Genomic DNA, 26,985 nt, shown 5'->3' with positions numbered 1-26,985 from the left:
CTGAGGGGTTGGAGCAAATGCGGTTGTATCGCAGAGCTTGGCTGTAGACGATGGATCGTGTGGTGTGGTCAGGGTGAAAGCTGGAGGCATGCAGGTAGGAATAGCGGTCAGTAGGTTTCCGGTATAGGGTGGTGTTTATGTGACCATTGTTTATTAGCACTGTAGTGTCCAGGAAGTGGATCTCTTGTGTGGACTGGACCAGGCTGAGGTTGGTGGTGGGATGGAAATTGTTGAAATCATGGTGGAATTCCTCAAGGGCTTCTTTTCCATGGGTCCAGATGATGAAGATGTCATCAATATAGCGCAAGTAGAGTAGGGGCTTTAGGGGACGAGAGCTGAGGAAGCGTTGTTCTAAATCAGCCATAAAAATGTTGGCATACTGTGGGGCCATGCGGGTACCCATAGCAGTGCCGCTGATCTGAAGGTATACATTGTCCCCAAATGTGAAGTAGTTATGGGTAAGGACAAAGTCACAAAGTTCAGCCACCAGGTTAGCCGTGACATTATCGGGGATAGTGTTCTTGACGGCTTGTAGTCCATCTTTGTGTGGAATGTTGGTGTAGAGGGCTTCTACATCCATAGTGGCCAGGATGGTGTTATCAGGAAGATCACCGATGGATTGGTGTTCTTGTGTGATGTTGTACACAACAGGGTTTAAGAGTTATGACTATACTCTAGAATTATAACTAAAGTGTGGGTGAACCAGGTATGTCAGGGGGAGTTGTTAACAAGTCTATCTTAAACAAAAGAATGTGTGTTTACCTCAATTTACATATAAGCAATAAACAGATCCATAAACAAGGGGTGGAAGCAAAGCTCACACTAACAAGTTGCAGAGAAGGCAGCATGGCAGCTACACCCAGCAGGAGAGAGAAATTTTGGTCTGGGTTTTACTTTTCAGAAGATCCATTTCAAAAGTTTACTGGTTTATAAAGCTGCGGGGAGGGGCAGGGCTGAACCTCAAGTAACAAGCAACTCAAACAACTGATTGTGCACAACATTACTGTCTTATAAAAGTGTACAGAGTGAAGTCTTCGGAAAGCTAATGAGGCACTGGTAATTGATATCATTGTGAAATGTCTGTGTTAACACTATATAAGGAATTATGGATACTCACCAATATTAGGCTGTACAGTCTGCCCAGACAAGAGGGAATGTCACAGCCATCCACCTGTCTCCTATGTAAATTAAGCCTGGTGGAATCAGAAACAATGGAAGCCCCATTTACCTAGAAATCATCAGGGGGATGGGAGGCCCACAGGAAGGTAAGAACAGCATGAGTTCATCCTGCTTCTTGAAACAAGCTCATTGAACTTTGGAAGATATAAGCAAGCACTGAAGCCATATTTGGCATCCAGCACTAGACAGATAGGAGAACAGAGCCCCTGCAAGCTGAGAAAGATGGGTCCTTCAACCAAGAGGAGTTGAAGTCTCTGGAACAGAATACAGGTGAGAAACTTGCTTAGGCAAAGATCTTTCACCTAAGAAGACATGGGAAGCCAGCACTTTGTACTTTTGTGGAAGATCCTAACTGAGGGAAAGTCAGTCATGGCTGGGAAGAATGACTGGAGCGAAAAACCATCTTGAACAAAGTCTGTATCTTGCTAAATTAAGTTTCAGATCTATAGAAATGTATTTTGTTTTATTTTACTTGTAACTCTTTCTCGTGTCATTCCTTATACTTGAACTCACTTAATCCTGTGTATGTTAACAAATGTATTTCATTTTTACCATAAGCCAACTCAGGGCTGTGTTTAAAGGGAAGGGTGTACTTATCCCCAGTTAAGTTAATCAGCTGTGATGTGTTTGTGTATCTATAAAGGAACACACGAACCATATCATTTCTCTGAACTGCCCAGGATTTGGCTGGACACTGCACAGAACACAGTTTTGGGAAAATTCAGGACTAGGAGTGTGTTTGGGTCACCCTGCAAGTAGTAACCCAGGTTGGTGGAAGCCAGAGTGGGGCTGTAGACAGGCTGCTGGGGTCAGAGCTGCTGAACCAGGGCTGTCTAGCTCACACTCAGGGAGTGACCAGAGGCTGGTTGTGAGCACCCCAGGTTGGGAGCTACAACAGCAAAGCATTGTGAAGCACTTAAGGTTCCAGGGTAGGCGGTGACAGAACCCCTCGCTGGTCTGGATTGCACTCCAGACTCTGACAATGGGATATAGATGTTATAAGTGAGATTAATGCATGTGACAATCTGCAAACATTCAATAAAGTCTAAACACTAAGCACATTTTTATAATTCTAATACCTATTTTAACAATACTAGCACATAGGTGAACAAAACTAATTCCTGCTATGTGTTTGTCAGTATTCAAGTAAGGCATAGGGACCTTGGCATAAGATGGCACCTGGTTTGCCAGTGTCACAGTCACCCTTTAGTGGGTTCACCACATAAGAGACTCTTCTGCTAGTTAAAGGAAGTACCCCTTTAGCTCAACATGTAGAGGTCTGTGTTGTGGGTTAGACTTTTGAAAACAGCTAATTTTTAAGGTGCCTTATCTTGGGAACCCTTTGTTCAACTGACTTCACAATGTCCTTATAAAGTCTTGTCCGGCCCCTTACCAGATATTCCAATTTGCACACAACTGCCTTTGTATGGAATTTTAGAGAAGGTATAAAATTCAGTTTTAAAACAGAAATTTAGCTGCTACTTGAACTATCAGAGCTTAGTGTCCCTCCCAGTGTGGCATTGGCAATGTGTACATACGCCCAGTGACAACTGCCATTGAATGGAGGATGTCTCAGTATTCCATGAGATGTGCAGATATGAATTTAAGAAAATGGTATTTCATAGGCTCTGAAGACTGAAGGAAAAAAATTTGTGATGTTATATTGTAGATGAAAGCCAGTGTGAGAACATACAACTAGACTGTTATAATTTGTAACGGGGGGACAGAGTTAAGATTGCATGAGCTAATTAGCATTTCCCAACTTGTAAAAGAGTGCTTAACCTATAACCTTAGCAGTTTCAGTGTGTTTCATATTGAATTTATAAAAGGAAAGAACATAAGAGCCAGGGATAGAACTGCAGGATGTAGAGCACTGCTGCGTTTGCAGCAAATGACAAAGTGTGTAAATTACAGAAACTTGAACTATTGGCTATGTGCCACCTGATGCCCAGTGCTGTGCATCTTAGGGGGCTGCAGCAGGAGGTTGAAGTGATCTTGCACCTTCTCCAGCAGCTTTGGTGCTTCTGTGAGGAGAACAGCTTTTATAGGAAGACAGAGATTATAGCAAATTAAAATAGTGTATTGTAAATGAGTTTCATATTGATAAGCTTCAAAGTAACTTTTCTCTATCAAGATGCAGATTCCAAAAGATACATTGTTTGACCAGTAATAGCCCAGATCTTGAAAGAATATGTGTCTGTTTTTAGATGAGCAGAGAAGAATCTGGAAATGATTAAACTGATAATACTTTAAAGTAATTTTTTTTTCCTGATGGATGAATGAATGTTGAGTGACATGTTTTGTTGCTAGGGTTTTTCCAATTAGCTATTTTTTACAGGATTTTTATACTGAGCTTTCGGTAAACTGTTGACACAATGTCATCTTAAGACCTAATAAGACCATGCCACCTTCCTCAAAAGTGCTGTCATGGATTTTTGATATTTTGGGGGTCTGAGGTGGCGCCCCCTGGGGTCACAGACCTGTGGTGTGCAAAACACTGAATATTTTTGAGAATTGCTAATTTAAATGGGATTTTTCCAAGTTGACCATCACTACGGATGACCTCGTTTGAACATGATTGGACCAAGTCATATATTTCCAAGGTTGGCCTCACACCTGATTTTTCCAAAGACCTTAGAGGGAGGTGCTACAAGGCAAAGTTGGTGAAATTCATAAACTGCAAGTACAAGGGAAGGCCAAGAAGCCTCCTTGCCTGGTGGATCAACAAGCCACCCGAGGACAGACTGATGTTCCAGAATTCCCAGGGTTTCCTTAGGGAAAGAAAGTCATGACATCAACAACCAGGCCATTCCAGCCATTGACCAATCTCTTGGCACCTGAAGGAGGCCTGCTAATGAGAAACGCTGCACCAGCAGAATATCGACATCTGGCTCCTTGCCTGCAGCTCCGTCCCCTACTCTACGAGAGTCTAGGAGACTATGAGAGCTGAAGAGTTCATGAGCCCCCTGTTATCTGAAGTACCTTATTTTTCCTTTTTCTATATTTATTAGCTGCGAAACTACCCAGCCTTTTCATATTGTTTAGTTTTATAGAGTGAAAGTGAAAATGACTGTATGCATGCCATGTGCCTGGGATCACCCATAACATTTAGATGGGGAAGGTGCCAGAAAGAAAAGTTCCCCACAGCCATAAATATTGTCCAATAAAGTTACTTTTTAATATGTGTTCTGTGTCCTAGGGTTAAAAGTCCTGAGAGACACAAAATTGTCATCGGCAGTGTCTATTAAGAGTTGTTAAACTTCTGGTTATCAAGAACATTCTGTTAAAGTCTGTATTATAATATCTCTGTTGGAGGTGTGGGTCGGGGTGGGAGGTGAGGAAAATGTTAGCTACTTGTCACAGGGTGCTCTACTCACTGCTGGGTGGTTCCCCCTTCTTGCGATTAGCTCCACCGGGTTCAGCAACTCCTTTCTTCTCTTCCACCGTCGCTACTCTCCTCAGGGATGCCATTTCAGATTTTTTGGGGGGGGAGGGGCAAATTTAACCATGATTCCAGAGGCTACTTGAGCACCTGAAAACTCTTGTTTTTTTGCAGATAATAACTTAGATACAGTGCTCCTGTCGGATAATAATTTCTAATTCCTACACAAAGAAAGAAAATTAAATAAATATTAGACCTACTCAGCTCTAATGCTAACATGTTCTGACAACTTGTGTCAAGTCACTTAAGGGACACTGGTTAGGTTTAAAATTTTAATGTTTATTCTTAATTTGTTACTAACTCTTGAATACAACAATTGAAACAATTGTAGAAAAATCTAGATTACTTTCTATCACCTTTTTGCAGTTCATCAAGCTTGGAATAGATCATTTAACTTTTGGAAACATTCTGTTAGGTCAAGGTTCCATGAGTTTATACAGCACCTGCCTGGAGCACTAGGGGTGTTACCTCACTGCAAATAATAGACTAGAAAATGACTTTAAACAGGAGTGACACTGACACTTTCAAGTGACTTTCATAATATTGCCAAGCCCAAATGTTCAAAAATCAAGAAGCAGGCTCACCAAAAATCATGAAATTGGCTTTAAAATAATGATATTATGTACAAATAATAGATTTGGTGGGTTTTTTAATTTACATTTTGCTTTTTGAGCCTTTAAGGCGCACTGGGGTCACATGTTGAAGCTTTCTCCACAGCCACAAGAGCTAGAAACTTCATTTTTCTTTAAGAATAAAGACTGAAATAATCACATATAACTTGACTCCAGGAGCTGAGGCTTTAAGGAAAACAATAATTATGAGACTCATGACAAAATCAGGAGAGTTGGCAACACTGCTTTCACTTCTGTTTAAAGGCTAGTTACTTTCGAGAAGAGTCTTAAACACAACACTACAGTGACTGAGTTGCAGTTTTCACAGGAGAATATTTTAAATCAAACACCAAGAAAATTCCACATTTTAAAGTTGGGGGAAATATTGAGACTTCTGAGAATAGCAGGGCCACTGCAGGCAGGAAAGGAAATAAACAGTTGAAATAAAGTTGGACGGTCAAATCTTCTGATCCTTAATCAAATAAAACTTCTATTGCCATCAGTGCCTACACTCATAGATATAAACATCACAGTGAACATGTGATAACATGCGTGGTCAATAACTACACACTTCATACTTAAATATCTGAGCCATCTTATCCGGAGTTACACATCTTATATGCATTGGCTCAGAGACTACATTTTCTGGCATATTCTGAACAGTGCTGAGCACACAGATCGTGCCCAGTAAAAAATAAAAGTCATGACAATAATCGTCAACTTTATGGACTCTGTGGATGCAATTTCTGTTCTATGTTCTGGAATTGGCCTAAATACAGCTGAAACCCTAAGAATTTGATATATAATCACAACTGATACTCATATGACACTTTCTCATTCCTTGCTTTTCTCAGACTCAGAACAAAAAACAGCAAACCAAAATGGTTTTCAGTTAAAATCTAAAATTGCACAGCAGGCATCGATGTACAACTCAGTCTGGGGCAGAATCTGCCACCCATTGGCAGTTAAGTGCTCTCCTCTCAATTGACACTCATTCTCTTTCTTTCGTCATCCTTCCAGACCTCTGTGCTGCTTTTCATACTGTCAACCATGGCATCCTTCCCAATCACCCAGGACCAATTGCTGGGGTCTCAGAGAACTGGCCTTCTTGGTTTTATTCCCATCCATCAGAGGCCTCTTTTTTTGCAGCATGCTGCAGGGAGAAATGCTGGTCCAGTGGATAGGGAGCTAGCTCTGAGAAACCTGGGTTCTACTCTTCCCACCCTTTCCTGCTCTAGAATTCCTGTATGACTTCAGGTTCATGCCTTAGGGACAGAGTTTGAAAGGTTTTTAGGCACCCAAAGATGCAGCTAGGCATCTAGTGGGGTTTACAAAGCAACTAACTTTCTAGGCACTTTTGAAAATACCACTAGATACCTAAATACCTCTGAAAATCTGTGCCTCAGTGCCCCATCTGTACAATGGGGATAATAGCACTCTCTATCTCACCGAGGGGCTGTGATGTGAGGTGCTCAGATACTACGGTGATGGGCCCACATAAGTACCACAGGTAGAGTGGGAACTTCTCTAGACCACTGATATCCTTTCCCTGGGTTTTAGGCCCTTTTTTTCACTTACGCTCCTCACATCTTCCTCTTTTCTGAATGTAACCTTGGACCAGAGGGCTTGGCCGTATGTCTTCTGCATTCTCTCTTCAACCCCGTCCGCCCCTGCAGAGGGATTCCTGTTTTACAGATTCATCTCATGACTTCCAGATCCTTAATTTAATTACCAGCCTTTTCTTATCTTAATCACCCTGCCTCTGTTTGTAAACAAAACACTGACTCCCTGATCCAGGGACAGAAGCTGGGAGAAGCACCTCTCTGCAGAACTCACATGTGCAGTTAAGAGCTCTGCCTGGGAGCACACCTCCTGTATGAAACTCAGGGTGAAGGTAGCAGCCCCCCCCCGCCCCCCCTTCCTAACTGGTGCCGTTGGCTCTCCTCCTGTTCTCGCAGTACAGCTACTTCATGACTCGTCCCTCCATCCAGGTCACGCTGTGATTCCCCTTCCTGGGAAGTCTTTCAAAGTCTCTCTCCTCAAGTAGCATCAGGCAGAGCTCATGCCCTCCCCCCTATGTCATTCCCATAGAGACTAAATCAGGCACTCTTCCTATTCACTTCCCCAAAGCAATACCTCTCTGCAGTGGCTATTGGGAACCCCAGGCCCAGCCTCTACTCTGGGTTCCAGTCCAGGGTCCTGTAGTAAGCAGCTAAGGTCTGCAGTTACACCAACCTTATTGCTCTTGCCCCTCTGGACTACTTCCTACGGTGCTTCTCTATGCTTTTATTCTCCATCCTTCCTAGTCAGATCCTTCTCTTAGGCCTACTAGGTAAACCCTTTCTCAGGGCTTCCTATACCCCTTCATAAAAACTCCACAGCCCACTTGTGCCACAACAACTGTTCTTTTGCATATAAAAGCCAGGGCCGGTACTAGGAGGTAGCAAGCAGGGCAGTTGCCCAGGGCCCCATGCCACAGGGGACCTCGCAAAGCTAAGTTACTCAGGCTTCGGCTTCAGCCTCGCGTGGTGGGGCTCAGGGTCCTGGGCTTCAGCCCCATTCAGTGGACCTTCATCTTTCTGCCCCGGGTCCTAGCAAGACTAATGCCAGCCCTGCTTGGTGGACCCCCAAAACCTACTCGCAGCCCTCCAATGGGTCCCAGATTCCTGTTTGGGAACTACTGCTCTACACAACCTAAGTGTCCTCTGTTTGCAGCTTAATTAGCTGACTGGGCCCAGCTGGCCAAATTCAACTCTCTCACGGGCAGTGTGGCACCTCTTCACACCACCACCCTAGAACTGAAGTGTAAAAAAAGGAAGCTCTAACTGGCCCTGAAGTTGTGGTTTAGACATTAGATAATTTGGTTTCAGTATTAAACTATTTGACCAGCACCACACTGAAGATCTGCCTGACTTTGGTAAGATTCTTCAGTTGGGATTTATAGCCGAATGGATAGCCACCTTGGATTCTTTCTTAGAATTGATACGGTTTAATTATTTGTAATATTAATTTGATGATTTAGCTAACATGATGATAGTGAGACTATCTGGTTAATGTAACTTTGATTTGATATGCATATTCTTAGTTTGAATTAATAGCAGAGCTTTGGTGATATGTGTAACACTTCCTGGGGTACCCAATTATGGGGCGTCTCACTACCACCTGGCTTTAGCATGAGGCAGCCTTGCCAGTGCCTGCCGGGGGGGTCAGCCCCCCAACTGCTCTGGCCATGGACAACACTCCTTTCTAGGCCTCGCTCTTTCTCTCTAGAGTATAGTGATAGGCACACCTCAATCCTCAAGCCCCCCAGGCATGTCCCTGGAGTGTCCATCCCCTGGTCCACTGAACACTCGCAGTATTCACAGAATCACTGCTTCCAAAAAAGCAGGGAGCCCCAGCTTACCAGTTCCACCTCAGCTCACCGCCCCGCTTCACAAAGCACTTGGATAGGTTTATAGTGAAAGTAAGGACAAGTTTATTTTACAAAGATTCAAGTAATAGCAAATAGAAGTATTGGAAAGAAATGATTACATATAAAATAGAATCATAACTTGCATTCCAGAAGAACCTCGACTTAATTAACAAGTTATGCTCATGTCTTGCAGAGCAGTGCTCACCCAAAGTCCTTGCAGCATTTGACCGCCAGGCTGGCTGGGACCTTCCTTTCATAAGACAAACATGCTGTTAGCTTATCTCCTTAGTGCAGGATCCCATGTGTTTCATCCTTTATCTTTATCCATAAACAGGACATCCCCCTTGCTGATTTTTTCCTGTAGATTTTCTCTCTTGTAGGTTTCTCAGTCTTTTGACTGGTATCTGACTCAGTATGCAAACAGGTTTCCACTGTGAGGCAGACAATACACACATGGCCAGCCAGAGCGATAAGCGTCTGTTACCTTCTGCCTGACAGGGACATGTCTGAGGTACGTCACCTCCTGGTGACCTGCCTTAACTCCCAGACCTTAAGAACACCATTTCCAGTATAGACACATATGTAGCCAATGATTTTAGTTTAGTATCCATTTATTGTGTGATGTTATGATTATTCAATATGTTATATTACATATATTCACTGTATGTTAATTACAGTTGATTTGTAGGATTATAAAAGTATAAGATTGATCAATATTTAGAGGAACTAGGTAGTAGACATGAGTAAGACAAGCTGAAATGCAAAAACCTGTAGGTCAAGGCCTGCAAGACTCTAGCTAAGCTATTTTAGGCCTTGGAGACAAGAAATGATGGTGCTAGTCAGTGACTGAGAAATAACCTGAAAGATGATGGGAAAGAGATACCAATTGGTAATATTGTGAAAGTATAGCTGGGAAGATTAAAATTAAATCATAACATGCTGTAACAACAAATACTGTCTCTAACACATGCCTTAACACAGACAAAGGTGGTACGCCAATGTTGACAAAACCTACCCCGCCTATAGAATTCGGGATCCCTTGAGTTTCCAGGGGATACAAACCAATAGGAAAAAGAGGGTTGACAATTCCATGTACATGTGCAGAATATAGGTATAGACAGACTCACAGTATAAAAAGGAGTCTGGTGGCACCTTAAAGACTAACATACTGGCACTATTTATGCTCGTATCTGTAATTTTCACTCCATGCATCCAAAGAAATGTTTTTTTACCCACGAAAGCTTATGCCCAAATAAATCTGCAAGTCTTTAAGGTGCCACTGAACTCCTTGTTGTTTTTGTGGATACAAACTAACATGGCTACCCCTCTGATACTTGAGTATAAAAAGGGGGGGCCAGAGCAGGCAAAACTCCATCAGGAACCACTCCCATATTGATGGTCAATCCATGAGAGGGCCAGCAGACTCTAACACCAACTAGGAGGATGTGAGTAGGCCTGTAGGTATAACCAGTTCATTATACGTATCTATAGGAATTGTATACGCTATGACATGTATAGCTTTGTCAGTAACTTTAATAAAATTACTAAAAGATAGATGCTCTTGTAACTGTATGTGTTATTTGCCTATGCTCTCATGTGTTCCTATGAACTCTAAATCTAGTTGAACTTGAGACTGAAGCCAACAGAGACGAACCAACTGTGTGCCTGGCTCTTGGTAGTGACCTCACATGCCCTCCTTCTGTGAACTGTTATGCAGATATCCGATCCAGGGGAATCGCTGTTAATCCCTGTGCACCCCCTGTGCCCTCTGCCCAGGGGTGTCTGGGGGGTTACAAAATGTTTTCTTGGTTTTAAGTGTTTTAATAAAAGTTATAAGTTACATTTCTTTTGATAAGCAACATGGGTCCAAGGCCTTTAAGGAGGTGGCTAGGTACCAGCCACTCACCTAAAAGCGTGACCAGCTCCTCCTAATTAGTCTTTGGTTCCCACACTCACAGAGAGCTAAAAAGCTGAACCCGGAGGGGAAAGGATGGCCCTGCCTAGGTTCCCCCTGCCCTGGTAACAGTCTGGCCCTGCCTTAGCGCCCCCATCATCATGGCTGTGTCCCGGTGTCTCCAACACCATATCAGGCTGGCGGTGCCTGGGTGCCCCCCAACCCAGTAACAGGCTGGCTGTGCTTGGGTGCCCCCACTAAGACGCTGGCGCTGCCTGGTCTGCAACCCGCCCAGTAAAAAGCTATCCGCGCCCACATGCCGTGATATCGCTGTCAAAGCGATGCCGTGACTCGGATTCGAACCGAGGTTGCTGCGGCCACAACGCAGAGTACTAACCACTATACGATCACGGCGAGCTACTGGGGCCCTATAGCAAGCGTCTGGCGCCCGCTCCCTTCAGAGCGGCGCTGATGACGTCACAAGGGCGAGGCCGGTCAAATTGTTCTGTCTTGCTCTTTCTAAGAACCGCCTCCAGAACAGCCACTGCGCATGCGGCCCCCAATGGGAAGGGCGCGAGCTCTAGGTGGCGGAGCGCAAAGCCAATGGATTTGGGAGAGGGAGGCGGGGCGAGCCGGAAGCGTCATGAGGCGTGAGCAGCTGGTGCGTGTTCCCTGTAGTCAGGCGCGCGCAGCCTCCTCTCAACGGGAAGGGCGGGGCTATGGTGGGCGGTGTGGCCGGCAGCCCTTCCTGCGCCTGCGCTGGGGTCGCGGCCATGGGGGGCCGGTTTGGTCGACTGCGGCCTTCGCTGTCCCGCCTGGCACCGCTTCCCTCGCGCGCGGAGCGGCCTGGGCCGCTCCGAGGATCCAAGCCGCGGGGCGGGGCCGGTGGCTACAGCGGAAAGTTAATTTATTTGGGTAAATGGACACATTTTTGGCAGTAGTATGGCTGCTCATCTAAGAATGTATTTGCTTGGCTTTAAGTCTTAAAAAAGCACGCGGACCAGTACATGTGAATTAGGAAAACCCTGTGCTCAACTGTATGCTGCAGAATATCTTTTGGTATTTATTTTTGGATCTCAGTAGTAGGTAGGCACTCAGTTAAGATTGGAAACCCATTGTGCTAGGCATTGTACGCAGCACAGATGGTCCCTGCACTGAGAAGCTGATAAAGGCACAAACCCGCAGGGTCCTTTCAGTCTGTAGCCTGCTCCTTTATCCTACCAAAGTCATTATGTGACTATCTCTAAACTGGGATAGAGGTGAGCCATCCAGGATAAAGAAAGCAATCTCTGAACTATCAGTGATTATCTTTGAGAACTTGTGGAGGACAAGTGAGGTCCCAAAGGACTTGAGAAGGGCAAACGTAGTACCTGTACTTAAAATGGGGGACTAAGGGTATGTCTACTCTGCAATTAAAAGCCTCCAGCTGGTCCATGCCAGCTGATTTGGGCTCTTGGGGCTTAGGATAAGGGGCTGTTTAATTGCAGTGTAGATATTCGGGCTTTAGGTGGAGCCCAGGCACTAGGACTCTGCAAGCTGGGAGAGTCCCAGAGCTTGGGCTGCAGCCCAAACCCGAACGCCTATACCACAGTTAAATGGCCCCTTAGCCTGAGCCCAAGTCAGCTGGCGAGGGCCAGCTGTGGGTGTCTAATTACAGTGTAGATATATACAAAGAAGATCTGGGAAATTGTAAACCAGTCAGCCTAACTTCAAAACCTGGAAAGATACTGGAACAAATTATTAATCAATTTGTACACACCTAGAGGATAATAGGGTTATAAGGAATAGCCAGCATGGATTTATCAAGAAGAAACCATGCCAAACCAACCCAATTTCATTCTTTGACAGCGTTATTGGCCTAGTGGATAATAGGAAAGCTGTAGACATTATATATCTTGATTTTAGTAATGCTTTTGACATGGCCCCACATAACAGTCTCATAAGGAAACTTGTGAAATGCAGTCTAGATGAAATTACTACAGGATGGGTACACAACTGGCTGAAAGATCGTACTCAGAGTAGTTATCAATGATTCACTGTCCAACGGGGAGAGAGTATCTAGTGGGATCTCCTGGGGTCAGTCCTGGGTCTGGTACTATTCAATATTTTCATTAATGACTTGGGTAATGGAGTGGAGAGTATACTTACAAAATTTACAGATGACACTAAGGTGGGAGGTGTTGCAAGCACTTTGGAGGACAGGATTAGAATTCAGAACAATCTTGACAGTGCCTCCTTTCGTCCCCGCACCAAGCAGGCCAATCTGTGGGACGCTTGACCATCCCCCCACCATGCCCTCTCTGTATGTCGCTTCTGCCAGCCATGCGTTTTTGGCACCACTCTGACCTGCAGCCATTCCAGCCACACCATGGTGCTGATTCCTGTTTGCATTTTATTATTCAAAATGGAAATAGCTAACAGGAAGAATTGCACTGACTTTGCTATCTTATTCATCACTCTCTGCTGCCACCCTGTGGCCTTTTTGTGTCTTTGAGTTGTAAAAATGGAAATACCTATAGAAGATTGCATCCTGCTTGTGCATCCACTGGACACTGTGCAGAATGTTTCCCCCCTGAGTATTAGCTATCATGTAACTAGCTTCAGTGTTTCCTACCAGAGTTAAGATTAGATCAGGATTTTTATTTTAATGCCAAATTTTCAGTTGCTCACAACTTTCTGAAAATTACTCCTTTTAACTATAACAGGAGATCATTCATGACCTTCTCTCTATTTCTTATTCTCCTTCTCCCCCCTCATCCCTCTGCAGATTTTTTATGCTTTGGTTAGTGTTCCTGAATTTCTTTGGCATTTTTGTCAGAAGAAGGTCTGTCAGGAAGGAGCTGGACAGGTTATTTTCACGTTTTACTCCAAAGACCTCTCATTTGTAACTTTCTCACACAGAACAAGCGAATATGACTCTGGTGGAAACGTTAAAATCAATGCAATGGCAAGTTAATTACAAACCATTTTTCAAAGCACAAATCAAATTGGATGGAAATACAGATTGACAAGCACAGAAAGTGCATCATGGCCTAACAGCATTACCATTACAATGAAATTTCAGTACTGACAAGCTGAAATGTTCAAATATCGGAGTCTGACATTAAAAAATCATGAGATTTTACAATATAATAACTGTTGGGTCCCTAGTCTTTGCCCAGAACTTATGAAGGGGAAAGAACATTCATGTCCTTGTCAGCTATACACACCAACTGTGGCTTTCACAGGTCAGCGTATGTGAAGCTGTAATTGTCTTTAATGTCCCCGGGGAGCAGTGGGAGGGATAGTGCAGCGACTCCTGATGCCACGTGGAAAGTTGAGGGGGGTATAGGAAGGTCTCAATATCGAGTTCTCAGTGAACTTCAGAGGGAGGCGACCATGGGATGGTTGAACCTGTGTCACTAGTGTCTGTAGCATCTGTGTTGGCTGCCTGAGAAGCCCCACTATGTCTTGGTGCATCTCCCTCTCCTTTTCTGGCTGGGACTCCTGGGCCTCTCTCCTCTCCTCCCTTTCCTTCTCCAGGTGGCCTGCAGTGTTCATCCTCCAGGCCCTGTGCTCACAGTCCGATACAGCACTGGCTTGCAGGATCTCCGGCCACATGCCAGCAGGGCCGTCCTTAGCTATTCTGGGGCCCTACGCAGCTCCCCTGTGGGGCCCGCAGTGGGGTGGGGTACTGTGGGGCCCCAGGCCTCTGCACGGGGGGGGAGCGGGGCTGCTTTGGGGGCAGAGGGGAACTGCCCCCCAGCACTCACTGGCAGCACAGCTGGAACCGGGTCGTGGCACTTCCCGCTGCTGGTGAGTGCAGGCCTGGCCCTGCTACAATCCTCAGGGGCGGGAAGAGGCGGGACAGTGGCTTTGGGGAAGGGGTGGAGTGGGAGCAGGGCTGGGACGTAGCAGGGTTGGGAAGAGGTGGAGCAGGGCCGAGGCCCTTGGGAAGAGGTGGGGCAGGGGCTGGAGCAGATGTGCAGGGCACTGTTGCCCTACGCAGCTGCGTACTTTGCGTATGGGTAAGGACGACCCTGCATGTCAGCGCGCGTCCTCTTCTTTCTCCTCATTCTCTGGCTCCGGTGTTCTATGGGTGTGGAGGGCGTGACCCTGAAGGCCGCAAGGGCAGCAGCTGCAGATACAACACACGGAGGTACCTTTGTCAGTGTATTCACTACAAAAAGCAAAACTTAAGATGCAGACCTCACTCCCCTTGGTCCCCAAAAGTTGTAAGCACTACGTTCTTATGTTTGCTTGGGCTGGCTTGTGCATGCACCTGGCATAGCACCAGCCACAGTGAGTATGGCCAGCCAGGGGTTGGGGAAATGTGGTGGGATTGTTGTACCAATAAAATAAAAACCAGCAGGATCTTATTAAAGGGAAAAGGGCAAAATACCACATTTATTGTGAATACAGAAAGAATCATAGTAAGCAGTTAGTTATAGTTATAACATTCCATTCAATCTCAAATTTATTCTCACATTCATTCATTCATACAAACATACACACACACACACACAGGTTCTGCAAGGTTGTTATCATAGTTACCAGCCTTAGAGTTGCTCATGCCAAGTCACTGGCCAGGTGGCCTGGACATGAGGAGGGAGCAGGGCCTTGTCAGATGCTCATCTGATGCTCCTGGAAGTTGGTTTGCAGAATCAGACCCCCAAAATTCTCACTTTTTAGAGTCTATTTTTATAGGAATTTCTTCCTATGCCAGTCTATGGGAATTGCTTCATCATGCTGTTGCTGAATCAATCAGCAGATAGCACATTCCTGACGGCTCCAAGATGTTATCTTGTTCTTTGGTTCTCCCATTCTTGAGGCTGTTGGGTAGATTCCAGTCTGCCCTCCGGGTGGGGTCCTCTGGTTATTTCCACTTGACACCTTCTTCAGCCGATGGACACTGGATTCTTAGGCTGGCACCTCCCTGATCATTCAGTTATTATCCACACCAAGCATCCATCCACATACATCCTCTATCTCTATTTTAATCACAATGGTTAATACAACAAAAGGGCGGGGAGTCTCTGGGTGCTGTTTCTGTTGTTAGAGTATTGCTTTGAGTCTCTCTCTCTTGTGAATTGCTTTGAGAACAGACTCTGTCTTAGAATGTACTAACACAATTAGCAGCTTGCAAGTTTCACACATAGAGGGAGAGAAACAGTACCAAAAACCAAGAGACCTCTTAATTAGTAATACCCTGGAATTGAAACTCTGGGGAATCAAACTCATTTGTGATTTTAATACAGAACTTCTTTAATATGATCCAACATAATCCCCCTTTTGACACTAAGATTTATAATCGTCAGTGTCACTTTCTATGTAGCCTATTCAAGAGAAAGTACTGTGAGGCAATTTGAGTTTGTGATTCCAATTCATGCCACATACATGATCCTAGTGATGTATCTTTACTACAAGGTTCTGGGGAAACAGGCAAGGTGAGGCACACCCACTTTTGAGGAGTCCATTCGGTACAACCTCTAGTGTCCAATAGCTTCCCTCCCTCCCCAGCCCACTGGCTCAAGGTCCAGGGTAGCCAAAAGGATCCCATGTGTAATATGGGGAGTGGGTTAACCTTCAATACCTTTGCCTCCAGGGACTGTTGGTGTGCAATTTTGACAACAATTTCTCCCATTAACAAGTCTGGTTTACAATACTGGAAACATATTGCATCCATTCATATTGATAAGTGTCAAACAATGATCTCTTTCTTTTTTAACAAATGCATCAAACCCTTAATATTTCCCAGTATGACCCAGAACATTTTGTGTTCCAAAGTAGCTAGTGCAAGTATCTGCATTTCAGTGCATCCCATAGCTATGGCTGTGTAGTTTCCTATTTCTAATATTTTTTTTTTCTTATGGATAAGCCATGTGGTAGTATTAAGCCATTACTAAAGATTCCATTGGTCTTTTAGGTTACCCAGACCAGTTTGGACCAAGTCTACATTGGCATGTACTTGTTTTTGTATCAGGCTGTCCTGTAGCTGGGACAGAAAGCTTAATTTATTTTTAAGTTCCTACAGGTCTTCAGTATTTTTTTTTTAACACACAACAGTGCTAGCAACAACACAAAACACAAGACAAAACATAGAACACAGAACACAATTTCTATTGTGACAGTAGATTCATGGTATTGGGTTGCTTTTCAGCTGGCAGCTTTTCCTGATTTTCTGAAAGACAAAAAGAACATGTTTCTACCCCTTTTGGGGTGGCAGATTATTGCTTAAAATATTTCTTTTACAAATACCCTTGCTGATTGCAGGCAAAACAGAGAAATTGCCCCCATATTTTCCTGTTTTTGTTCTATAGGCAGGCCAGGTTTCAAAGGCTTTTATCTTTTAAGGGTTATGGGGAAATTATCCCACTGTTTAGTCATTAAATCCCTGAGTTTTCCTTCTTATACAGCAGACCAAGTTTATAATGTTTTTCCTGCTGTGTTAAGCTTTAAGTTTTATTTACAGGTAATAACTGAGAAGCATCATTACCATACGACCTTAAAGGATTTTTCCAAAAATCATACACACTATATGTTGTTACAGGGATACTTATTATCATTAAATTTATTAAAATTATCTTGTTATCCCATGCCTTTTATTTAGACAATTTGTTTGCTGACTAGGTATGTCCTTTATCTGCAGCTCCTTTGTGCTGCTAGTTCTTTCCTTCCTTTATCATTTAGGTAATTTGCATTTTCACAGAAACTTCCTGCTTTTGGATTTAAAGCCATCAGCAGCTCAGAGACTCTATCTTAAAAGGGACACAATCAACTTTCACCAGAGTTTTGATTACTTTTAACTTCTGCTTCCAAAACACACAGCAATCTGAAAAAGAAAACCCAACCTATTGTGGCTCCCTTTGGAGCCCTAATAGCATTTTAATTAAGTAGCATGGTATGTTTGCATTTCTTTTGCCCCTTCTACAATATACCCTGCACATGTTCTGGGGCAAATGCACATTCCTTCCATAGTTTAATTTCTATAACATTATCCAGATCCATTTTTACATAAGGTGTCACTATTTCTTTTTTTGCTTACAGAGTTTTCATGTACCTTTATCAAAGTGACAGTCTGATTACTCAGAGCCATTTTAAGACTCAGTGTTTCTAACATTGCTTCTTTTTGTTTTGTGCACCTCACCCCTGCTGTTGCTTCAGAGAGGCTCTCATCTGCTGTTTTGTTACAAAAACAAACAAACAAAAAACAAACAAACAAAAAGAATCCCAATTTTTTTTTTTTTATATTCTCCTGATTTTGACTGCCCTGCTGCAGCCACAACTTAAAAACATTTTAAATTTTGTAAAGCATTGAGTTACCTTTTAAGGGTTAAATGCCAAATCCCAAAGCCAAACAACACTAATTACCTGTGTCTAGCAAAAAGGTCTGTCAGTTTTGCAACTTTGAATTAAAGAGTCAAATGGATTTTTAGTGGCATTAACAAAAACAAAACTAACTGGTCCTTAGAACTTTACATATTTACACACACACAGACAGATACATACACATTTTCTTTTCCTTAACATCCCTTCCACACTGCTCTGTTTTTTACATCTTACATTCCCTTTATACATTTGAGGCAGTTAAGTTCCAATAGAACCCTCTTATGTTCTTTTAGCAAATTTGACTAAATTGTCCAGTCAAATGATTTTAATCAGATAGTTTATTTTTGCCTGGCTAATTTACAGACATTCCTTTGGAAAAGGGCCCATTTTTCTTTCAGAATGGCTGCAAAGAAACCAAGAATGCTCTAACACTTTTCCTTTTTAACATTTTCGGTTAAAAGTTGTTTGGGTGAAATACAAAGTTTAACTGCTTAATTCCCTCCAGCCTCTGCAGAGTTAACTTTTTTTTTTTTTTTTAACTCTCTTTTCTCTTTGTAATTATGCCTGGGGGTGCCGTACATAGGACCTTCTCCCCCTTTACCTGCCTCCCTCCAGCCTCTGCAGAGTTAACTTTTTCACTCTTTTTGTATTCCTGGAGTGCCTCTTTCACTATTTTCAGCTGGCTTTGGATATTTGTAGCCAGCACCTTCCAATTGTCTGCTCCCTTTTCCATTTGTGCCTTTTCCTCTTTACATGAAGACAAGCGGAGAGAAGAATCCTTACATGCCTCCCACAACAACCAAATTGCTGCTGCATCTCTTTTGGCAGCACTAGAAGGTTTGTATATGAGGATATACTGAGCCAATCTATCCTCTAGGTCCGAAATAGTGCAGACATCAGCTAGGGCTTGTTTAGTCCAAGGACTGTGCCCAAATTTTTGAAGGATTTGTTTAAAAGGTGTAATTTCTTTAACAAAAGGTGAGGTTGGAGTTCCTTCTGACTCCATTCCTCCCTCTGGTACTCGCTTACCCTGTTTTCTTTTAAACATCTTAACATGGATATTTCAATCTCTTTGTCACTGCTGGTATTACTTAGCAAGTGACACAGCCTAGATTCTGAAATCATAGCTTAATCTATGCGTTTTTCCCCTGCTACCTTCTCGGAGGCCAGCAGGTCCGGTTAACCTGTTTCTCCCTGCTACCTTCTCGGAGGCCAGCAGGTCCGGTTAACCTGTTCTTCCCTGCTACCTTCTCGGAGGCCAGCAGGTCTGGTTTAATCTGTTTTCCCTACTACCTTCTCGGAGGCCAGCAGGTCCCCTGCTACCTTCTCGGAGGCCAGCAGGTCTGGTTTAATCTGTTTTTCCTGCTACCTTCTCGGAGGCCAGCAGGTCCCCTGCTACCTTCTCGGAGGCCAGCAGGTCTGGTTTAATCTGTTTTCCCTACTACCTTCTCGGAGGCCAGCAGGTCTGGTTTAATCTGTTTTTCCTGCTACCTTCTCGGAGGCCAGCAGGTCTGGTTTAATTTGTTTTCCCTACTACCTTCTCGGAGGCCAGCAGGTCTCCTGCTACCTTCTCGGAGGCCAGCAGGTCTGGTTTAATCTGTTTTTCCTGCTACCTTCTCGGAGGCCAGCAGGTCCCCTGCTACCTTCTCGGAGGCCAGCAGGTCTGGTTAAGCTAATAGAAATGCCTAGCTCACTAGAGCTGGTGGTGTGCACACCAATATTTACAATAACTGAGGTTTTTTACCAATATTCCCCCTTTCGCAATTCTCCACCAAAATGTTGTACCAATAAAATAAAAACCAGCAGGATCTTATTAAAGGGAAAAGGGCAAAATACCACATTTATTGTGAATACAGAAAGAATCATAGTAAGCAGTTAGTTATAGTTATAACATTCCATTCAATCTCAAATTTATTCTCACATTCATTCATTCATACAAACATACACACACACACACACAGGTTCTGCAAGGTTGTTATCATAGTTACCAGCCTTAGAGTTGCTCATGCCAAGTCACTGGCCAGGTGGCCTGGACATGAGGAGGGAGCAGGGCCTTGTCAGATGCTCATCTGATGCTCCTGGAAGTTGGTTTGCAGAATCAGACCCCCAAAATTCTCACTTTTTAGAGTCTATTTTTATAGGAATTTCTTCCTATGCCAGTCTATGGGAATTGCTTCATCATGCTGTTGCTGAATCAATCAGCAGATAGCACATTCCTGACGGCTCCAAGATGTTATCTTGTTCTTTGGTTCTCCCATTCTTGAGGCTGTTGGGTAGATTCCAGTCTGCCCTCCGGGTGGGGTCCTCTGGTTATTTCCACTTGACACCTTCTTCAGCCGATGGACACTGGATTCTTAGGCTGGCACCTCCCTGATCATTCAGTTATTATCCACACCAAGCATCCATCCACATACATCCTCTATCTCTATTTTAATCACAATGGTTAATACAACAAAAGGGCGGGGAGTCTCTGGGTGCTGTTTCTGTTGTTAGAGTATTGCTTTGAGTCTCTCTCTCTTGTGAATTGCTTTGAGAACAGACTCTGTCTTAGAATGTACTAACACAATTAGCAGCTTGCAAGTTTCACACATAGAGGGAGAGAAACAGTACCAAAAACCAAGAGACCTCTTAATTAGTAATACCCTGGAATTGAAACTCTGGGGAATCAAACTCATTTGTGATTTTAATACAGAACTTCTTTAATATGATCCAACAGGATTTGCTCGGACGCATGATTCTAGTAGTGCAGAGGAATTGCACTGAATACTGGCAGCATTTTCCACAGGCCAGGGTGATTTTAGCTGATATCTCACTCCTCAGGGTAACAGAGGCAGAGTGAGACCAGCTGCTGCTGACATCCCGAAGCCACCCGGGCTTGTATGCTGCTAGCCTGTATACTTCAATGGTGCCCGATGAAGTTATCGCTGAGCGGCGTGGGAAAATGTCCTACTGTGGAGGAAGCAATAAGGCTGCCATTCCTAGAATCCTTCAGAAGAGGATTGCAGAGGACCTCCATGAAAGTTTCACTGAGATCTCAGGAGGATTCAAGGGACATCCCTGGGTACATAAACAAATGGCTCTGCATAGCCCCTGCGCCTAACCCTCCATGCTTGCCCATGTTGGACTGGCTAGACGGCGGTGGAGTCAAAAACAGGTCCTGGCTCACTGTGCAGCTGGATCCCCTGGTTGCCTTCTCCCATACTCTTCCTCCAGCTCTTCCTCATCCACCACCTTTTCCTCCTCACTGTTCATGGCATGGGCCTGGGACTCAGGCTCCTTGGAGGTATCCACGGTGTTGTGAAGGGTGGTGACTGGGTTTCCATCCAGTTGGGCATGCAGCTCTTTGTAAAAGCAGCAGGTCTGCAGCTCGGCAACAGATCGTCAGCCTCCCTGACCTGGTGTGCCTGTCACAGCTCCTTGGCTTTTACGTGGCGCTGCTGCTGGTCCCTGTCCTACCCCTTCTCCTGCATCCCCCAAGCAACGTGCTCGTAGGTGTCACTGTTTCCGTGGCTGGTTCGGCACTGTGCCTGCACAGCCTCTTCTCCCCACAGGCCCAGGAGATCCAACACCTCCTGTCTACTCCAGGCTGGAGCGCATCTGGAGTACGTAGCCAACATTGTAAGGATAAGGCCTTTTTCTGTAGCCATATTGTAAGGCCTAAGGCCTTTGTCTGCAGCCATTTTAGGAGAGCAGCAGCCATTAGCCAAGAAGCAGAAAGACACATCCTCACTTTCTGTTTAAATTACATTAAAACAATGTAACATCGGGCTGTTAAGAAGGAGATCCTGACCTAATAGCACCCACTATCACCAGATAAAGAAACTGATCTTAAGATGGTTAAAGAACACTTAGTTTGACAGCATTCAGTATGGCAAGAAACCACTTAGCAGTAGTTGTGATTGTGAAATTCTCATTTCTTTATTGTTTTGTTTTTATGGTCCCCACTTCTTTATTGTTTCTCTGTATGATCTCTGGTTCTTTGATTGTTTCTGTCTTACTTAATTAATTTTGCTAGGTGTAAATTAATTAAGGTAGTGGGGTATGATTGGTTAGAGAATTTTATTGCAATATGTTAGGATTGGTTAGTAAAATTTAGTAAAATGATTGGTTATGTAGGACTCAAGTTTCACTATATAAACTAGGGTCCAAAAGGAATTTCTTGGGAACCAACTCCAGGACACAGCCCCAGGATCAGAGCTGCCAGACCTCACACTCTGCCAATCACACCGTGCAGAAACTGGATTCCCCCAGATGACCTGATCCTGATTGGCCAGCAGGGAAAAGTTCCTCAGTCTTATTGGGACTGGGAGTGGTGAGCATTGTATGCATTATGTGTGCATTCTTTTTTTTTTTTTTTTTTTGGTAATTGTTAATAAATAGAGGTTAAGTAGGATATTACTGTGTAAGGCTCTTTTACTGGTAAAAGACCCTGTAAACCCACAAAAGATTAAGCTCTGAGTCCACAGGGAATCGGTGTTTACCCGGAGCCTGGAGGAGTAGAGCCCGGAGCCCACGGAGGGGTAAAGTTAGGTGCCTTTTGCCTGGATCCCTCGGAACTGGGAAAGGGTGGGGGTACCTAAATCAACCAGGTTATGCCTTGAGCCCAAGGAACTAGGTAGAGGTGGGATGTCCTAGAGTGTGTGGGCAACAAATTTAGGGTAAAGTTGGGTGCCCTAGAGTGTGCAAATGACAGAGAATTTTGTGCCGGTAACAGCATAGTTCTGCCCTATCCCCTCGCTCCGGGAGACCAATCACAGACAGACAAAAGGGGAGTCTTGTTTCAATTTTAAAAAGTTCTAGCCTTCCCATTGGCTCTTTTGGCCAGGTGCCCACTCACTTCCTTTTTCCTATGCATCACAGTGACTTTTAACCCTTTACAGGTAAAGCAAATAGAAAATAGCTACTAAGCGGGATTTTATAGCTAATTGGCTGGCTGGGTCCATAAAAGGAAGCAACCTGCTCCCGCCCTTCATTTATCACAGGGTTGGAGAAAGCATTTTTTTCCCTGGACTCAGGTGTGAGGGGGATCTGCCACTAGCCCTTCATTAAGTCTAAAGTGGTGATATATTCTGCCTTTCCCAGCCAGTCGAGCAGTTCATCAACCCGAGGCATCGGGTAGGCATTGAACTTCGATACTGCATTGACCTGGCGGAAGTCTATGCAAAAGCGGGTGCTTCCATTGGGCTTAGGGACCAGTACCACGGGGCTTTTCCAGTCACTAAATGACTCCTCAATCACCCCTAATGCGAGCATCGAGCAGAGTGCCTCTTTCATGGTCTCTCTAAGCTTCTGGGGAAGGGGCTGGGGGTTTTCTCTGACCTTAACGCCCGGTTTCGTCTGAATATGATGAATTATCAGGTGAGTCCATCCTGGTCGGGTTGAGAAAATGGAAGAGAAGGCAGTGATCAGTTCTTGGGCCTGACCTCTCTGCTCAGGGGTAAGATTGTCCCCAGGCTTGACTACCCTGGGGTTTGAGGCCTCCCCGGATGCGGGCCTAGTTTGGGCTCTGGTGGGTAGGGTGCTATTAGAAAACCTTCCTGGGCTTTCCACGGTTTAGCAGGTTCACAGGGTAGATCTGTCATACCTTACCTTGTCCAGTTGCTTGATTTCATAGTTGACCTGCCCCACACACTGGATCACCTTGTACAGTCCTTGCCAGCAGGCCAGGTTCAGTTAAAGCGCTCTATCAGGCCGTCCGTTTGGGGGTGGTGTGACGTTATTGACAATCTGTAACCGTATAGATCACTGTTGCAACCACTGTTATATATTTGCAGCAAATATTGTACAATGGTTGTCGTGTAAGGTGTCTATGGAAAGATTATGGTGTGCTGATTATCATTATGCTATCTGTATGCATGCATGATTTTTGTAGTTGAAGTTATGACTATTGGCTATGTACTTGTATATCAATGTTTTTAATTTTGAAGTAGCCTTTTAGTAAAGCATTTGGTCAGCTTTTTGAGAAAGGAATTTGCAAGTTAAGTGCCCAGTCAAGAAATACTTAACTGACAATAGACCTTGAGACACTCCAATCCACATAAGAAGTCTTCCTAGGGATGTTCAAGATAGCATATGGGCAATGGCTACCACCCGTAAAGAACTAAGTTATGCATGGACATGTGACTTGCCCATGTGACTCCAAACTCAATTTTGTGGTAATTTTCCACAGTAAGAACAAAGAGGTGTTCTTACACCTGGAAGAGACTATAAAAGGCAGCTACCTCATCTCCATCTTGTCTTCAATCCTGCTTCATACCTCTGGAGGGGCTTTGAAACAAACTGAAGCTCTAAACAAAGAACTGAATGACCCATCCCAGCTGTGGATGTACTCCAGAGACTTGATTTGAATCTGCAGTTTATTTCATCACTACAACAAGCCTGAACCAAGAACTTTGCCATTACTCTATGTAATTGATTCCATTTAACCAATTCTAGCTCTCATCTATATGTTTTTCCTTTTGAATAAACCTTTAGATTTTACAAAAAGAAAAGGAGTACTTGTGGCACCTTAGAGACTAACCAATTTATTAGAGCATAAGCTTTCGTGAGCTACAGCTCACTTCCTCAGATGCATATCGTGGAAACTGCAGCAGGCTTTATATATACACAGAGAATATGAAACAATACCTCCTCCCACCCCACTGTCCTGCTGGTAATAGCTTATCTAAAGTGATCATCAGGTGGGCCATTTCCATGACAAACCTGGATTTGTGCTGGAAATGGCCCACCTGATGATCACTTTAGATAAGCTATTACCAGCAGGACAGTGGGGTGGGAGGAGGTATTGTTTCATATTCTCTGTGTATATATAAAGCCTGCTGCAGTTTCCACGATATGCATCTGAGGAAGTGAGCTGTAGCTCACGAAAGCTTATGCTCTAATAAATTGGTTAGTCTCTAAGGTGCCACAAGTACTCCTTTTCTTTTTGCGAATACAGACTAACACGGCTGTTACTCTGAAACCTTTAGATTTTAGATTCCAAAGGATTGGCAACAGCTTGATTTGTGGGTAAGATCTGATTCGTATATTGACCTGGATTGGAGGCTTGGTCCTTTGGGATTGAGAGAACCTTTTTTCTTTTACTGGGGTATTGGTTTTCGTAACCATTTGTCCCCATAACGAGTGGCACTGGTGGTGATACTGAGAAACTGGAGTGTCTAAGGGAATTGCTTGTATGACTTATGGTTAGCCAGTGGGGTAAAACCAAAGTCTTCTCTGTTTGGCTGGTTTGGTTTGCCTTGGGGTGCACAGAAACCCCAGCCTTGGGCTGTAACTGCCCAGCTTTAAGCAATTGGTCCTGAATTGGCACTCTCAGTTAGGTCCCGCCAGAACCAGCATCATTACAATGGCGTAGTCGTGCTAGGATCCATAGAACCAGGTCAGTTAAGCTTTCGGTCAGAACCCCACATGATCCAAATGTAAATTTTGGTATTGAGAGCTTGGTTGGTTAAAGAGCAGTTGCCATGGGTGAGCAAAGAGCATATGAGGGCCTTGACGAAAAACCCCTGGAAGATTTGTGTTCAGAAAAGGGGATAAGTTTTAGAAAGAAAGCTACAAATCAAGAACTGAGAGATCTGTTAATGGCCAGTGATCAGAAGGCAGGAGCACAGTCCTTACCTGATACTACAGAAGCTGCAGAAGAAATTAAAATGCAAAAGGTAGCAAATAAATTGCAACTGGAGCATGAACAGAAACTAGCAGACATTCGATTGCTGGAAAAGATGGCCCAGCTAGAGAAAGAAGTTAAGAAAAGAAGTTATTGGAAAAAGAAGCTGCTGAAAGAGAGGAAAGGGCTTGTAGAAGGCAAATGGAACAACTGGCTGCTGAGGAGAGGGTTGCCAGACTTCAGTTCCAAGTCAAAAAAGCAATGGAAGAACAGCAGAAATTGTATCCTCTGGAAAGTCCAGATTATAACAATGTTGGTATGTTGTTTAACTCTGAGCAGTTATTTGGATGTAACCAAATGTACCCAACACTGCCACCTTTTATGTAAATGCTGTTACTGTGAGTTCAGTAGAAAGTGACTCCATAAATTGTGCCAATGCTATGTATGGGAGTGCTCATGAAAAATTCATAGAGAGCGTAAAAATCAATGGTAAAAGCTGTTTAGGGCAAATTATAGCTTCTAACATCACTCTTCTTAAAGCAGATCTTGTCAAAGAGGAAGATTACTTACCAAATCAGAGTGTAAATGTTGTAGTCATCTATGAGTTTACTGTAAACGTGCCTTTAGCCAGAATCCACCTTGAATTGAATGGTACTAAGCATGAAGTTATAGCTGGTGTAAGGAAGTTATTGCCTAAGGATCTTTTGATTGGGCAAAATATTAAAGCTTTGTTCAGTCGAGGTAACCAGCCATAGGAAAGAAATAATCTTAAAGCTGTGTCTATTATGGGCAATGATTTGCCTGGGGAGGGTTTCTCCAAATGTTTCTCTGAGGAGAAAAGCAGTTTGTCTGTGAATGAAATTTCTGAATGTCTGTCTAATGTCCCAGAAGTGAATCTGGAATTAGATAAAGAGCAGAAAGATTTCATTGGTCAGGAAAATGTTTCTCAGGAGCAGATTAAAGTGGATGGTCAGGTTGAAGCCCTAACTGAGGAAGGAAAGGGTATATTTTTGATAGATAATGGATTGTTGGCTAGTACACTTTGTCCCCATAATGAGTGGCACTGGTGGTGATACTGGAAAACTGGAGTGTCTAAGGGAATTGCTTGTATGACTTATGGTTAGCCAGTGGGGTAAAACCGAAGTCTTCTCTGTTTGGCTGGTTTGGTTTGCCTTGGTGTGCATGGAAACCCCAGCCTTGGGCTGTAACTGCCCTGCTTTAAGCAGTTTGACCTGAATTGGCACTCTTAGTTGGGTCCCACCAAAGCCAGCATCGTTACAGGATGGTATACAGATGTTCATAAAGTCTTGATCTTGAGTAGATGGCAGAGCTTTTGAACATTTGGGACATAAAGTTTGGTCCTTGATCTGTCAAGATCTCCCAGGGCACCCTGACTCAGGCGAAGATGTTCAGAAGTTCCGTCGCCACCTGCTTGGCATTCATGGAGTGTAACGGCACTGCTTCAGGGTACCGGGTTGCATAGTCCACCACCACAAGGATGAACTGGTGTCCGGCGGTGCTCTTCTCAAGAGG

General features: G+C 44.1%; 1 long non-coding RNA gene and 1 other non-coding gene across 2 annotated transcripts; one reads left to right on the top strand and one right to left on the bottom strand.

The window, feature by feature from the left end:
- Positions 1-10,880: 10,880 nt before the first annotated feature.
- On the bottom strand, positions 10,881-10,952 carry TRNAH-GUG (transfer RNA histidin (anticodon GUG)). Its single transcript has one exon. It is a non-coding gene; the product is annotated as a tRNA-His (tRNA).
- A 348-nt stretch (positions 10,953-11,300) lies between these two features.
- Positions 11,301-22,200, top strand: LOC140917913 (uncharacterized). Its single transcript, XR_012161037.1, has 3 exons — positions 11,301-11,453; positions 20,667-20,907; positions 21,989-22,200. It is a non-coding gene; the product is annotated as an uncharacterized lncRNA (long non-coding RNA).
- Positions 22,201-26,985: the final 4,785 nt, after the last annotated feature.

This window comes from Lepidochelys kempii, chromosome 10 (assembly GCF_965140265.1).
Source record: "Lepidochelys kempii isolate rLepKem1 chromosome 10, rLepKem1.hap2, whole genome shotgun sequence".
Taxonomy (NCBI): Eukaryota; Metazoa; Chordata; order Testudines; family Cheloniidae; genus Lepidochelys; species Lepidochelys kempii.
Note: the sequence above shows the minus strand (reverse complement) of the source record. Positions and strands in the feature narration are given on the sequence as shown.